Genomic DNA, 16272 nt, shown 5'->3' on the forward strand with positions numbered 1-16272 from the left:
AGGCGGATTTCTTGTGTGTTAGAGGAGTGTCTAGTATGTGTCTCATGTCCTTTCTGTGGGAACCTGTTGAAATCACAAGAGACCTGGTTCCAGACATTGATAGCAATGTCAGCAACACCCTCAGTCAATGCTACATGGCCGGGGCTGAAATTCAGCCAGGTTTTATGCTCACCCATTGATATCTCTGACTACTCGCTTCAATTTCATATCCTAAAAATATGATACCTCTACTACTATATCTTACTTAGCAATTGCAAGGCAGGAGTGACTCATGAATCGTATTCTCTCCTGGCCTCCAAAAGTTGCTTTCGCTTTCTGTGATTGGAATTGAGACACTGGAGCCTGTGTCTTTCCGTTCTTCTTTCTGAGAACTCATTCTAATATGTCTACTTTGTGTAAATAAATAGTATCCTGATTGTGCGGTGCGCACCAGCCTTAAGCAAGAACTCGTCATTCCACTGAAAGCAAGTTAGCAGCAGCTATACTGAGCACTGACAGAAACCTCCACAATGTCCACTACTAATTACCAATACAAGAGTTTGTTTTCAAGTGTTTGCTATAAAACATTAAGGAAACATACTGGACACTTCTTCAGGTTCTATTTTTGAAAGCAAAATAAAGCAGCACCATAAAACCCTGAACTAGGGGAAGGAAGATAAATCAAAAGGGTCAAAGGAATAACATTTTCTGGCTTCTCTCAAAAATAATGGCCTTTGGCGGGAATGCCCATCATTTTGAATGCCTAGGACACAAATGTAATCATGGGAGTGTGGTGGCTTAGTTCTCTATGAAACTTGAAGGAATCTTCACCAGCATCTCACTCCATGCCTGTTTCCCATGATTAAAATGGTAGCGGTATGTAAACCTTAAGGAAAGGAAATGAAGGTTTGTCATACTATAGTTTCTCCACACAGGTACAGCCAAACTACTCTTGCTTTTCACTGAGTTCTGAATAATAGCATTTAGTTCCGCCCCCAAACTTCGAAGCAGCTACTCGATGTGAGTCCAGTTCTTGTAAACATTTTGCGAGTACTACTCTGACATTATTTGTATGAAGTGAAGTATTGAGGTACTTAGCAAACTAAAATGCTCTCTAGTATTAGTCATGGATATTAGTAGAAACCTCTGGTTGGGTGACTCTGTTTATGATCAGACTCGACATATTAAAACTGACTGATATCTTGGCTCTCTGTGTCTTTATAGAAGCAGCAGCAGCTATTCACTGGGAATTTGCAAACACACGTGCAGTTGTGCTCATAGTTTGTAGCAGGTGAAATAAAAGAGGCATCAAGTCTCATGAAAACTTGGACCTAGTAGATTTATTTTGATCTGTCTCTCTTTTTCATGGTGTAGGTTTTCCTCAAATGTCTGGAAAACTCGGATTGCTGGTTCATATCTAAATATGAGGCGATAAAAAAATTGACAAGAAAGTGACCTGCTAAATTGTCGAGAGGCAGGGATGCCCTTCGAATTGTCATTATCCTTGGTTGAGGAAGGCAGCAAGGCAGCAGGTGTATTTTGAAAAAGAGCATCCCTGGTTTATGTTTTGTTTTTCCTTCCGTCTTCTTTGGTAGTATATTGGGAGGAGACCTATGTAGACACATGCTTTCTCCGCTCGCTCTGGGGTGGTCGTAAGGATGGTGAACTGTGACATACACAGACCTTCCATTAAGGCCCCATTTCTAGCCCCATCCTCCTTGTTTGCTGGGCAGACTGAGTTCAAGGCCATGGTTGCTCTCCTCTGATTTGTCGGCTGCCCGCCTCCATTTACTTCTCATCTTTCAGAGATGTACTGAGATCTTTCATCAACTGTTGAAATTTCTGCCATCTTCTTTCTAAAACTTTAAGGATTTGGCTATAAGCCTATTAGTAGCAGGGTGGTGGGTTTCAAAAGAAAGTAAAATGGAAGTTTCTCATTCTACTGCATTCTGGGGGATGGTTCTAAGACTTCAAGGAATTCAGGCCAGCTCTACACAGCATCACTGCTCATTCACACCAGTTAGCAGAGACTCACCACTGTGGTGGTGAATGGAAAGGTCTGTGGGTAGAAGTAGCTTTCTGCTTTTGGCCATTTCCTTTGTTTCTACCGACTTCCTGTGGATTTATTTTTTCCTACTAGATGTACTATAACAAAATCATATTTAAAAAATTTCCAACTGATACAGAGATGCTTCATAAGTGCTACGTTTTTTTTTTTTTTAAGTCAGTAGTCACTAACAGAATTGGAAATTATAAATCTAAAAGTCTTTGAAGAAACTGGATTAATCCACTTTTTTTACACTTAAAAGCATTTAAAAAATTAATTATCTTTATTAAATATGTGAGTCTGTACTTCAGAGATTTAGTGGGTCTTTAAAAAATAAAACTGGGTCCCTGGCTAACATTTCTTTAATATATTAACAAATTTAAAAATACCTTTCAGTTAAATCATAATGAATTCTAGATGATCAGAAACATATTAGAATATATTTAAGGTCGTTAATATTAAAACATAAGTAAAAACTAACAATAATGAGGTATCTTTTGCCTATGGAATTAGCACCAATTTGACATAATGATAATACTCAGTGTTGGTGAGGGAACAGACTGGTAGGAGTGAAATTTTGCAATAAATTTGAAAAGCCTTAGCTATACATTTGATTTTATGAAACAATTCTGCTTTTAAGAGCTTATCTCAACCAAAGAATCACTGATGTTTGAAATTGTATTTATAAATGGAAATCAGTATAGCTAAAATAATGTTGTAGAATATTTAGTATTTTAGAAAAATCTTCATAGTATACAGTTATAAAAAAGAGAAAGTCTACAAAAGATTATTGATAATATTCCATTGTTGTCCATTTCAGTTTTCATTTATGCAAGAAAGAGTCTGGGAGGATGTGCAGGCATAGTCCTTTGCCAGAAAAAAGCAAACTTTTTTTTTTTTTTATGAATAGACTTTACTTTTTTTAAAGAAGTTTTAATTTCTGGAAAAATGAGCAGAAAGCACAGAGACTTCCCATGTGCTCGTTTACCCCTGTTTCCCACCATTACTAACATTTTGCTTTAGTGTAGTGCCTTGGTTACAACTAATGAACCAATTTTAATATATTATTTGTAAAGTTCATAGTTCGTATCAGGGTTCACTCCTTGTATTTGCATTCTGAGTCTTGACAAACATATGGCACGTATCCACATTACAGTATCATACAGAGTGGTTTTACTGCCCCCCACCCAAACTCCTTGGATCCCACCTAGTCGTTCCTTCCTTCCTTTCCCCAAGTCTCTGGCAACCACTCATCTTTACTGTTATCATAAGTTTTTGGCCTTCTTCAGAGTGTCATATAGTTGAAAACATACAGTATGTAGGCTTTTTGAATTGGCTTCTTTCACTCAGTAATATGCATTAAATGTTTCTCCATGTTTTTTCATGCCTTGATAGTGTACTTCTTCTTTTTTTTTTTTAATATTTTATTTTTTTATTTCCCCACTCCCTTCTGGTAACCACTAGTCCATTGTCCATGGATGGTGTACTTCTTTTTAATGCTGAATAATATGCCATTGTCTGGATGGACCACAGTTTGTTTATCCATTCACTCACTGAAAGACATCTTGGTTGATTCCAAGTTTTGGTAATTATGAATAAAGCTGCTATAATCATCCATGTGCAGTTTTTGTGTGGGCATAAGTTTTCAACTCCTCTGGGTAAATACCAAGGATTTTTTGTGGGGGCATTAGTTTTCAACTCCTTTGGGTAAATACCAAGGAATGTGATTACAGTCTTATGGTAAGTGTATTTTAGTTTTGTAAGAAACAGCCAAACTATTTTCCAAAGCAGCTGTACTGTTTTGATTTTCACCATCAATGAATGAAATTTCCTATTGCTTTACATCTTTGCCGCCACTTGGTGTTTTAGTGTTTTTGGATTTTGGTTATTCTAGTAGGCATGACAGTGTTTTCTCATTGTTATAGTTTGTATTTCCTTAATGACGTATGATGCTATCATATTTTTAATTTCAAATTCCAATTGTTCATTGCTGATCAATTATTTCTAATGGATCACAAGCATACAGGAGGATGGGACCAGATACCTTTTCTCTTACCTATCGGGTTGTTGTCAAGTAAAAAACATTTTCTGACAGTTTGGTTAAGAACATGTGTCAAGGTTTTATTTTAATCTTGCTGCAAAGGAGAAGGCTTTAACATATTCTAAAGATTCACTTTTGTAAGGCCCATTTAAAGGAAAATAGAATAGTTAGATGATCATTGTTAAACTGTATACAAAAAGTTAGAACGTATAAAGAATACTTGTCCAAGGAATTTATTGTCCCATCTGGCACACATCTGAGAGAGCAAGGACATACTGTTAATGATTACACTGAGATGAACCTGGGACTTTACCCGCACCCTGGGTGCAGGGCCACTGCACTTGACTGACAGCACAGAGACTGGTTTCCCAGAACAAGTGTTAATCTCATTTAAATTTATCAGAAAATTGCTCAAGCATTTGATCAGAAATACTATTTCTTTTCAGAATGAGTTGTGAATTACATCATACAAAAGGTTCTGTCCGAGAATGGGCTAAGGACGATTTTTCTTTTACGTTGCTTATCAGTCCTTATGGAAGCAGATGGTTGTCTTGGAATACGCTTCTCTCTCTGGTTTTTCTTCCTTTTTGCTCTTCCCCCTACGTTGCCCTCTGTCTCTCTGACCTTCTCTTCGAGTTCCAGCTGCATCTGGTGGTACTCGATCCGAGAAGTCCATAGTAGTAATGAGAATAATAACAGCAGCAAAATTTTCAAGGTGCCAGCTGATCTGATTCCTGGCGAGACCTGTTTCCTGGCTTATAGTCACCTGCCTCCTTTTGTGTCCTCACGTGACCATTTCTTTGTGCTCATGGAGAGAGAGAAAGAGAGCTCTAGTCTCTTCTTCTTCTTATGAGGACACTAATCCCACTACTGGGAATTCATCCTCATGATCTCATCTAACCTTAATCCCTCCCAAAGGCCCTTAATATCATCACATTGGGGATTAGACTTCGGTGTATGAATTTGGGGTGCGGGGCACAAACATTCAGTCCCTAACATCTTCACCTATAAAGTGTTGGAAGAATATATGTGAACAAATTAACAGTGGTTATCCTGTGTAGTAGGATGAGCGGTGATGTATTTTTGCATATTTATATATTTTTTAAAATAAATTTTATTTTTCTATCAGGGAACACATGCTGTTACATGTTACATTTGAATAATGACCTCCAAATGTGTTTTGCCCTCAGTTTTGCATAGAGGTATGAAACCTCCTCTATGAATTCCAGGACAAAGAATTAACCACACATACCATCCTTTGAAGTAGATGAAGTGACACCGTGGCATTCAAATACACTCCAATTGTGCTCTCTGGCCTTTATGAAAATTACTAACCAACTGAGCTAAGCTTTCAGCCTAGGCAGGGCAAGTTTCCTTCACATGCACAGAGCCTAGCTGTTGAATGCCCATGCCATTCATCATTTCAGGTTCGCTCCGGGTTGAGGCATAGATCACCCCCTCTTCTATTAAAGAACAAGCAGAAGAGGCTCCTGGGAATCGGCAATTAAAAGCAGCATAAATCAAGCTAGAAAATTACCCACAATTTCAATCATTTGTTTAGACACTTTCTTCATCTCCCATTTTCTCTGCTTTTTCTTAATTCTATTTTCTTTTTTTTTGTTGTTAACATAAGATTCAATTATGGAGGGCTGATTTATCTTTCTTTTATGAATGTGATAAACTAAAGGGGAAAAAAGCTATAGAGTGAAGCTGCGTTAGAAGTCCATGTATATCTAAAGAAAAAAGAAAAGCAATGAGGACATTTTTGTAGAGAACAATGGCACAGAGATGACAGAAATTATGGGTCAATCTCTCTATGATGTTACTGGCATTATCGTAAAGGTTATACTTTTTTTCCTACTAAAACTCAGAGCACAAAAAGTGAAAGTTTAATTTGTTACTGGTTAAGTCTACTTGATGGCAAAATAACCATTTAAGTAATTCAAAAATATTACTCAACTTTGTGGACAAAACTCAATCTAACCAATTTTGAGGTCTTAACCTTTTATTTCCTGTGTCCAGTAATTCGATGTAAGAGCTTGGGTCCCATGCTTACATGATGGAAGCCAAAGGCCTTTATTCTAAGAGGATCGTTTCTGTTTTAAAGTCCTCCGTTAATGCTTTAGTAACAATTACATTTCTCCCTGGCTGAAAACCAGAGCAAAAGAGCAAATCTAGTGTTTCAGTAGCTTTGATCAGTAGCTTTGGAACTGCATTACAGTTCCAAAAATAGGTGTAGAGTTTGCAGATTCCCCTTTCTGAAACTGGGGTCTTCCTGTAAGGTGAAAAGGATAGAAAAAAATAATTGGTTCTCTTTTCACAGAGAATGAGACTCAGTCACCTTACTTGGATTAATTTATTTGACCAGTTTTGTTCTACTTCTCAGTTCATATGTTCTACCCCATCCCTGCAGATATCCCCATTATTCTGTGAGCCTTCCACGTTCACTTGTCTTTACAAATTCTCTAAACTATGAAGAAAATGCCTATCTTTTAGGCTTTCCTGCTTAAATTCTACCATTCTTTAGAATCTAGCAGAAGACCCATCTTTTCCATAAAAATTTTTGGATCATTCTAGTCTATACTATTCCTTTATTATTCAGAACCATACCAAATCTTATTTTGGGGTCCATTATTCCGAAAATTGTCATTTATTTATTAATGAACTGGTTCATTAATTCATCCGAGAAATTATTACTGAGCTCCTACTGTCTGCTGTGCTCCCAAGTGCAAAAATGAAAGAGACATAAGTCTTTCCCTTAAGGTGTGAGTCTAATTGAGGAGACATGTAAAGGTAGAATAAGGTATAGATAAAGTACTGTAGGAATCCATAAGAAGGAGATTCAAATTTTTAGAGAATGGGAGGAGTTAAAGATAAATCACTGGAAGAAAATATGACATAAATGACATTTGGTTATTTTATGACTCCCTAGCTATCTGGTTATAAGCTATGCCATTGGGTGCTAGACATAATTTCTTTTGTTTTCTTGTGAACTTCTCAATGCTAACTGGAAAGAAATACTTTTATAAAACTTTTTTGTTGTAAAACATGGTATGTATACGGAAGAGTACATATAAATGTACAATTTAATAAATTATTGAGAAGTGTACATCTGTGTAATACCACTCGTCACAAGATATAGAATATTTCTAGCAACCCAAAGGCCATTCTAGATTGTTTTAATCAGAGTTCTTCAGAGAAACAGAATCAATAGGATGCACACACACATGTACACACACAGATACACACACATATATGGAGAGAGAGAGAGAGAGAGAGAGAGAGAGAGAGAGAGATTTTAAGAACTGGTTCATGCAATTGTGGGGCTGGCAAGTCCGAAACTTGCAGGGCAAGCCGGCCCATAGTGTAGTGACCCCGGGAAGAACTTACGCTGCAGGCTGACTCTGAAGGCAGTCTAGAGGCAGAATTCCTTTTTTCTTTTGGGCATCTCAGTCTTTTTCCATTAAGGTCTTCAACTGACGGAATGAGGCCCACTCACATTATGGAGGGCAATCTGATTTACTCAGTTTACTGATTTGAATGTTATTCGTATATAAGAAATGCCTTCACAGCAACATCTAGACTAGTGTTGGACTAAATATCTGGGATCCACAGCCTAAGCAGGTTGACACGTAAAATTAACTATCACATAGATCATAATTCCTTTGTTTCCTTCTTTGTTTTGCTTTATAATTTTATCCTTTATATATGCATCCTGATGTTGAGCTTTATAATGGGGTTGTACAGAATGAATATTTCTTTGTCTAGCTTGTTTTGTTCAACATTGTGTTTTTTAAAATTCACCCGTGTCATCATTGCTGTGTGTAGCTGTAGTGCTTTTATTTCCATTGCTGTATAGTATTCTACTAGACGAACATGCTGCACTTTAACTATTCTTTTGTGGGCATTTTGTTTCTCCAATTTGAGGTTATTACCAACTACAATGTTACTATAACAATATTCTGAAGCACATACATAAGGATGTATTTCTGTAGAGTGATTACTTAGGAGTGGAATGTTGGGGTTGTAGACGTATGCATCTTAAACTTTATTAGATAATGACAAACTATTTTCCAAAGTGATTAAATCAGTTTCCTCTCTCACCAGCAGTATATGAAAATTCCTTCTTCTTTCTCTTCTCTCTCTCCTCCTCTTTATCCTCCTTCCCTTCCTTCTGTTTGTTGTCACGTCTTCCATGAGTCAGACACTCAACTCCCTTCTTTATATACCTTACTGCATCTAGTTGAGTAGTGATATTTTTTATAGTAGATACTCAGTAAATATGCCGCAGAACTGATCAAGAGACTGAATTAGTGACTGAAATACTTCTCATATCCATTACGGTGCTATCTTGAAGAAATAAAATATTGTCGTGCATTTACCTAGTTTTTTGGGAGGAATATGAACTTCTTCAGACAGATTTGAGGGTTGTCTAAGAGAGTTGTGTTGTGTAGGAGTGTGCATGTATGTGTATGTTTAGGGTATTGTCAGATTTTTACCTTTTTTTCCTGATCAAATTGGTGTAAAATGGCATCTAGTAATTATGATTTACATTTCTCTGAACAAGATGTTGTTGAATATCTCCACATGTTCATTGGCTATGTGTATTTCCTCTTATGTAAAATGTCTCTTTACTCCCATTTTACAGATGGAAAAAGTTAGGCCTAAAGAGTGTAAGTATTTTGCCTATAGTTACATGAGTATTATGTAGCAGATCTGGGCTTCAAACTCAGGTTTGCCTGAACACAAAACAGTTTATAAACTTCATAAAAGATAGTCTTACTAAATTAAATTTTTCTCATTTTTTTTGGAATCCAAATGATATTCCCCAGATTTTTCATCCACTTTCGGAACTAGCTCCATTCTGAATGATTATCAGTTGTTTCAAAAATTAAAAATTTGACTAAAATTTTTGAAAATCTACCTCATGGGCTCATTTAGTGGGTTTCCAGCTGTGTCCCTTGAAGCCCTGTGGACATACCGAGGACCCTTGAGGGGGACAAAAGGAAGCTGAGAGCCCTTTTAACTGGACATTTTGTGTTTTCTCTACTGGGATTCTATTTAATATTTAATTTGGGGGGGAAACCTGGTAAAAATCAATTTATGAGATGCCCTCCCTAAAACCTTAAGCTCCTCCATCACTTTCCAGCCCTTTACCCTGCTAATGCTCTTCATAGCACTTACCCACCTGATACATTTTTTAGCTGGTCATCATCAGCCCTATACCCACCAGAACATAGAACATGAGGAGGGAGCTTTGTCCGCTACTGCACCCTCGCCATCTGCAAGAGTGCCAAACACAGGGTGGATGTTCACTAACTATTCAGTAAAAGAAAGAATGAAAAATGTTACACCTAGTGGCTTCTTACTGCTGGGCAGCCTCCTCCTATCTTTACCTCTACTTTACCTGTCTCGCTTCCACTCACAGACTGCGTAAAGAAGAGGGAAGGAGATGGAAGGATGCAATTGCATCATGAAGAATTTAACAACCCCTTTCTTGTCCCCCCTCCCCCGATAACTAAGCATTCTGTTGGAGAATCAGAGGTTAAAAGAGCTCAGTACTAGGTCATTTTAGGGATTGCAGTTTTATATGTGCTTCATCTATTCACAGCATCAGAGAGTCAGGTACTGGAAATAAAATTTGATTACATTTTTACTTAACAGAATCATATCAGATAAAAGCTTCCTAGACATAAAAATTGATCCAGAAGCTGAGTACATTGACTACTCTCCAGCTGCATATTTGCGAATAAAATTCAGTCGGCACCCCAGTGGAGAGAGTTTAGGGCCAAGGACAGTCCACACATCTTGAATTTTAGTAAACATTGAGTCCAGATGGATATCTTCTCTTTATTGAATAACGCAACAGGAAACATTTCGTCATGGGGCTTATGAAATCCTTCTGCAGAAGAAAAGAGAGGTAATATCTTCCTGAATGTTTGAATGGAATGTAAAGTCTGAAACAACCTCCTGCAGCAGTAGAGGAACATTTTAGGGAAACATTTGCATAACAAGATGCAGAAAGACATGGCTTCCACGATGAAGGGATAGAAATTCATTATAGGAGAACATGCCACCATGGAGATGTAAGAGGATGAGACAAGAAAGGAGTTGGGTAAATTAAGGAATGATCGCACAGCAATTACAAAATGCTACGGCTGAATTGCTATCCACACCAAAGGCAGCAAACCGCAGGGTGGACAGAAAACAATGGAACCACTGAGGTGGAGAACAAACGCTCTCATCTTGTCTGCAATGCAGAGGAAAAGTACAAGGACTTTTAAACGAGACGATGCGGGAGTGGATAATAGCTACTGAAAATTGTAGAGAGCCAACCTCAGAATTTCAGATATTCCCAGGGGGGGAAACAAAACAAATGAAATGGAAGCAATAATCAAATATCTGCTTGAACCAACCTTCCTGAGTTTGTTCCATTGAGGGCGTATTCACCATGTTCCAGGCAAAAGCAGTGAAAGGTCTCACTTCTTCTCCCTTCTGCTCTTAATTTTTGAGTAGTGCTCTGTAAGGGCATATGAGCAGGTGAGGTCCATATTCCGAGGATTGGAGGCAGTGCCTAAGAACAGAAGAGCATAATGATAGGGCCTGTAAGTCATCTGTAGTATTTCTAGAAAAGTGTAATGTCAGTGGCTTCTAGTTACCTTTAAACTGGTGCAGCTTAGGCCTACCGGGCCGTTGGCTCCAAATTTTAAGAAATCTGTTTTAGTCAGGTTCTCCAGAGAAGCAGAACAAATTCAATAGGAGGTATAGATATGTATATATATATACACATATACACATACATATACGTATGCATATGCATATGCATACAATAATCTCCCCTTAGCTGTGGTTTCACTTTCGGTGGGTTTAGAACACAAAATATTTGTTCTGAAAACATTAAATAGAAAATTCCAGAAATAAAGAACTCATGATTTTTAACTTGCATCCCGTGCTGAGTAGTGTGATGAAACCGCATGTTGCCCCACTCTGTTCTGCCCAGAACTTTCCTCTGTCCAGTGTCTCCATGCTGTATACGCTTGCCCACTCTCCCTTAGTCACTCAGTAGCCGCCTCGGTTATCAGATTGACCGTCATGGTATTGCAGTGCTTGTGTTCAAGTGATCCTTATTGTACTTAATAATGTCCCCAAAGTGCAAGGGTCGTGATGCTGGCAGTTCAAGTATGCCAAAGAGAAGCCATAAAATGCTTCCTTTAAGGGAAAAGTTGAGTATAGACAGTATAAGATAATTTGAGAGAGAGACCATATTTACATAACTTTTATTACTGTATATTATTATAATCATTCTATTTTGTTATTAGTTATTGTTGTTAATCCCTTACTGCTCCTAATTTATAAATTAAACTTTATCATAGGTATGTATGTATAGGAAAAATAGTATATCTAGAGAGAGAGTTTGGTACTATCCGCAGTCTCAGGCATCCATTGGGGGTCTTGGAATCTGCCTGCTTTGGATAGGGGAGGACTGCTGTATACAAATACATACATTCATGTATGTATTAATATATGCATTAATATCTATCTATCTATTTATTTATCATCTACTCATCTATCACCTATTTATTAAAGGAGTTGGCTCATGCAATTATGGAAGCTGATGAGTTTCAAGATCAGTGGGGTGAGTCCCTAGGATGGAGAGCAGGAGAACTGATGTGTTATTTTAGTCCAGGTCCAAAGACCTGGGAACCAGCAGAGCTGATGATGTAGTTCCAGCCCATTGGGCTAACAGGCTGCCTGGCTCCAGATCCAGGAAGAGCTGATGTTTCAGTTGTAGTCTGAAGGCAGGAAAAAGCTTATGTTCCAGTTTGAAAACAGGCAAGAAGGAGGAATTCTTTCTTACTCATGAGGGGGCCAGCCTTGGTGTTCCAGTCAGATTGGAACACCAATCTGATTGGATGCGGCCCACCCACATGAGGGAAAAAAATCTGCTTTACTCAGTCCACTGATTTAAATGTTAATCTCATCAAAAAACCCCTTCATAGGAATACCTAGAATAATGTTTGGGCACCCCATGGCCCGGTCAAGCTGACATATAAAATTAGCCATCACAAAACTCTTGTCTGTCTCTGATCATATATGCCAATTTTTAATGTCTTTTCTCTTTTTTGGTTAGGGATATGGGAACCAGAATGCATATGGAATACTCCAGAAACACAGAACCCCATTTTTTCTATGTAGAACTGCTTCTGGGCATTGGGAAGGGGCTCCAGAGACAGAAATCTGCACTCTTCATAAGGAAAATCTTCTCTTTGAGAAGTGAATCGCAAAAAACCTACCTCCCACCCAAAACTGTGCCAGGAGGATCCTGACTGATAGAGTGCCTCTGAGAGGTGGGGAGTGAGCTGCTGACAAAGCAACAACTTTCCATGTCAAACACACATTACTCACATAGATCTGTGTTCCTTAACCTTGACCGCACACTGGAAACCCTTGGAGAGCTTTAAAAAATATGGATGCCTGGATCCCACCCAGAAATTCTGAATTAATTAGTCTGGATATGGCTTGGGGTTTGGGATTTAAAATAAAATATATGCAGTAGTATTCACTTTTTTTGATGTATGTATCTATGAGTTTTCACATATGCATAGGCTCATAACACCCACCACAATCGGGATAGAGAATAATTCTAACACTCCCCAGATTTCTGTGGTTTGTCCTTTGAGATTTCCCCATTTTTACCACCAGCCCTGGACTCTGGCAACTATTGATCAGTTCTTTGTCCCTCCATGCTCCCCCACCCCCTTTTAAGAATGTCATATAAATGGAATCATATAATCATATGTATGGAGCACTGGGATTTTAAAAAGCTCTCCAGGTGATTCTAATGTGCTGCCGAGGTTGAGAATCACGGAGTAGTCTTTGTAGGTTGTCTCTTCAGTTAGTGTGAGGGCTGCTTCCTTCTTAACTGAATGAGCAGGAACGTTAGATAGAGACCCAAGAACAAAGCAATAAGAGATTTGGAGACAACTATATGGAGAGAAGATAAATTGTCTCTAAAGGAAAACAGGTGATGCAAATTATCAAAAAGCTAGTCCAGAGTAAAAAAAAAAAAATCCTAAAATGAGATTATTCTAAGAGCTTAAAAATAGGGATTAACATTTTTTTGGCAAAGAGCAGCTTTGGATGACATGTGAGAACTCTGCTTCCTCTAATGGCCACATTTGAGGTTTGCATATAGGGGAGGAAATAGAACACCGTTCATTCAGTCATAATGAGTAAATTATGATTGCTGCCAGATGTCCCTAGGCAAAAACAGAATTTCAAGCAAACGATGAAGCCTGTCTCTTTTTGCGGCATTTCTTCATAAGATTGTCACTGAACTAGGACGATTACAATGGTGAGATTCTAATTAAGGTGCTGTCTACCACAGAGCCAGTTCACCATGGGAGAAATCTCAGATGCTTTTAAGGAGAAAGTTGTGGGTCTTTACTGTACTCCTCTGTGTCAGGGGCTCGCCATGGAGAAATGACAGCCTCCATCTCCCTCTTATGAGCTGGTTGTGATGGTGGGATTGCCTGCCTTCCTTGGACCATATCCCCTCCTTTGTGTCCCCTCAGTGGACATTTCCTTCTTGCTATCAATCCCAACCTCAGGCAGCACCAGGAAGAGCACTGAAATTCAGACACACGTGGAGGGTAATTTTGAAGGAGCCCCTGGAGGCCATCAGTGTCCACAGAGCCATATGCAAATGTATTTAGGAGTGAGAGTTATAGATGAGTATTCCCTAATAAAATAGAAGCCTCTTTGGGTAATGTGAGGAGGCTAGGAATAGAAAATTAAGCTTAATAGAAAATTAAGCTTCAGAATTTAATTTAACTGCCTCTTTTGGTTTTGTGGAATGTATCAGGGGAATCAGTAATATTACAGTTTTAGGGTCACTTAAAAATAGCCAGACTGCAGACCTGAGACTGTGGAAGATATCCTCCTGACAACAAGGATGATAGTCTTTCAATAATAGAATAAGTTGCGTGTGCTGTTTTATTGAAAATGTGGGATATCGATTGTGGTATTTACCAGGAAGTTTCTGGGTTGGGATGATCTTATTCTCCCTGTAAGTGTCCTGACTTCCTGTCCTGTGACTCTACATTTGAGGTCAAAGGACTATTAGTGTATTATTGCTGCTCTATTAGGAAATAAAATTTCTTCTTTTTCGTGTGAATCTCTCATTGGGCTGAAATTTGGTATGGATGATTTTTAATTCATTTACTTTTCAATCGTCATAATGGGCAAGTGCTGAAATGATTACATGGATCGAATTGCTTTAACAAGAGCCAGTCACATAATGTAGTGGGGCTGGCCATCTTCCCGGATGCTTAGCCATCCACATTGTCAATGGTGACCTGAGCAGTTACAGATTCAGTTCAATAGCCTGGTTGTTGGTGTTTTCCTCTTGTCTGAAATCTGTACACTTGTGTATCAAGAAGCAAGTGATGCTGCGGTCTTGTATGTCCATGGTTAATAATGGCGAAGGACTGAGACCAAAAGCCAGAGCAGAAAGAAATAGAACTGATGCTCTAAAACAGAATTTGGAGTTTCTCAAGACAAGCACTTTTGGTGTTTTGTGCAGAAATCTCCCATTGAATTGTAAGATATTAGCATAACCACCCATAGAGTGCCAGTAGAAGCTCCTCCCAGTTGTTCTGACAGCTCAAACCCAGCAAGTCAACCAACCACCCACCCACCCACCCACCCAGACAAAGCCTGCTTCCACACATTTCTAAAATGCCTGGATAGAGAAGTACTGAATAAGGGAGGGAACTTCTGGGAAGGAAGATTTATAGGGAAGGACCAGTTGTTAAAGACTTTTGTATTCTATCTTCTTTTAAAGAGGTTAAACACTTTTATTTATTATAAAATATGCACATGACAAAAGTTTAAGCAATACAGGAGCACATCTCATGTCTATCGAGAGAGAAAGAGATTTATTATGATGAATAGCTCATATGATTTCAGAGGCTGAGAAATCCCATGATCTGTCATTACAACTTGGAGACTCACGAAAGTGAGTGATGTGCTTCAGCCTGAGTCTGAAGGCCTGAGAACTAAGGGAGCCATTGGCGTGAGTCCCAGCCGAGTGCAGGAGACCGATGTTCCAGCTCAGCCAGGCAGAGAGGGCAGATTCACCCTTCTTCTAGCATTTTGCTCTATTCAGGCCTTCTGTGGATTGGATGAGGCCCACAATGGGGAAGCCTGTCTGCTTCACTGAGTCTACTGATTCAAATGCTATTAATTCCAGAAACACCCACATAGACACATCTAGAAATAATATTTAGCCAAATATCTGGATACCCCCAATCCAGTCAAGTTAATACATAAAATTAACCATCGCAAGGCCATTTGCTTGGCAAACCAGGAAAGTCTCGGTCCTATCTCAATGGGGAGAGAGAACAAATAGGATGGCTCAAGACAATGTCTGGCCTAGGTGGCCCAGCACCGCCCCACATTTGCCCTTGTCTCCCATTGTGAGTTCAGTCACTCCCTTCCATGTCCCCAGCTTCACGGGCTCTCAGTGTGTGAGGCGTTTCACTTCAGTTACGAAGGCCTGTTGCAATTTCACTCTCTGACTTACTAGACGAGAATCCTGGCCAAGTCTCTGATCTGCATGTCCTTTTGACTTCGATGTCCTGGAACCTTTGAGGAAAGATCTGCTCCAGCATGCACCCGAGCGTGGTCGTCAGGAGCACAGGTTCTAGTGTTAGACATGTCTGCGTCAGAGTCGCAGCTGTTCCCTTTAGCAGGCACGTGGCCTTGTGTGACTTACTTAACGCCTTTAAGCTTCAATTTCCTCAGCTGTATAATAAGAATAGCAATACGATCTCGTAGTGTTGTGGTAAGAATCAAATTATTACGTGGTATCAATAAATATATTAAATGCTTAGTGCAGTGCCTCACACTTTTACCTTTTCGGTCTCACCATCTTGAGCCTACGAAACGGGATTACTTAAACTTTTTGTATACTAACATTTTTTTGGAAACATTATGCCCTGAAAATGTCAACCGCATTCTCCCAGAGCTGTTTCTGAGGGTTCCCCGGGGCACTGACTTGGGATTGTCAGAACCAGCACCTCAGCTTCCTTGGCTCCTCACTCGCCTTCATGCTGCTGCCTCACACGCCCATCTTCTGCTGGGAACTCTTGTCTCTGTTTGTGACTCCCACGGACACCCCCCACTCTGGCCTTTACAAGAA

Source organism: Pteropus alecto, unplaced genomic scaffold (assembly GCF_000325575.1).
Source record: "Pteropus alecto unplaced genomic scaffold, ASM32557v1 scaffold166, whole genome shotgun sequence".
Classification (NCBI taxonomy): domain Eukaryota; kingdom Metazoa; phylum Chordata; class Mammalia; order Chiroptera; family Pteropodidae; genus Pteropus; species Pteropus alecto.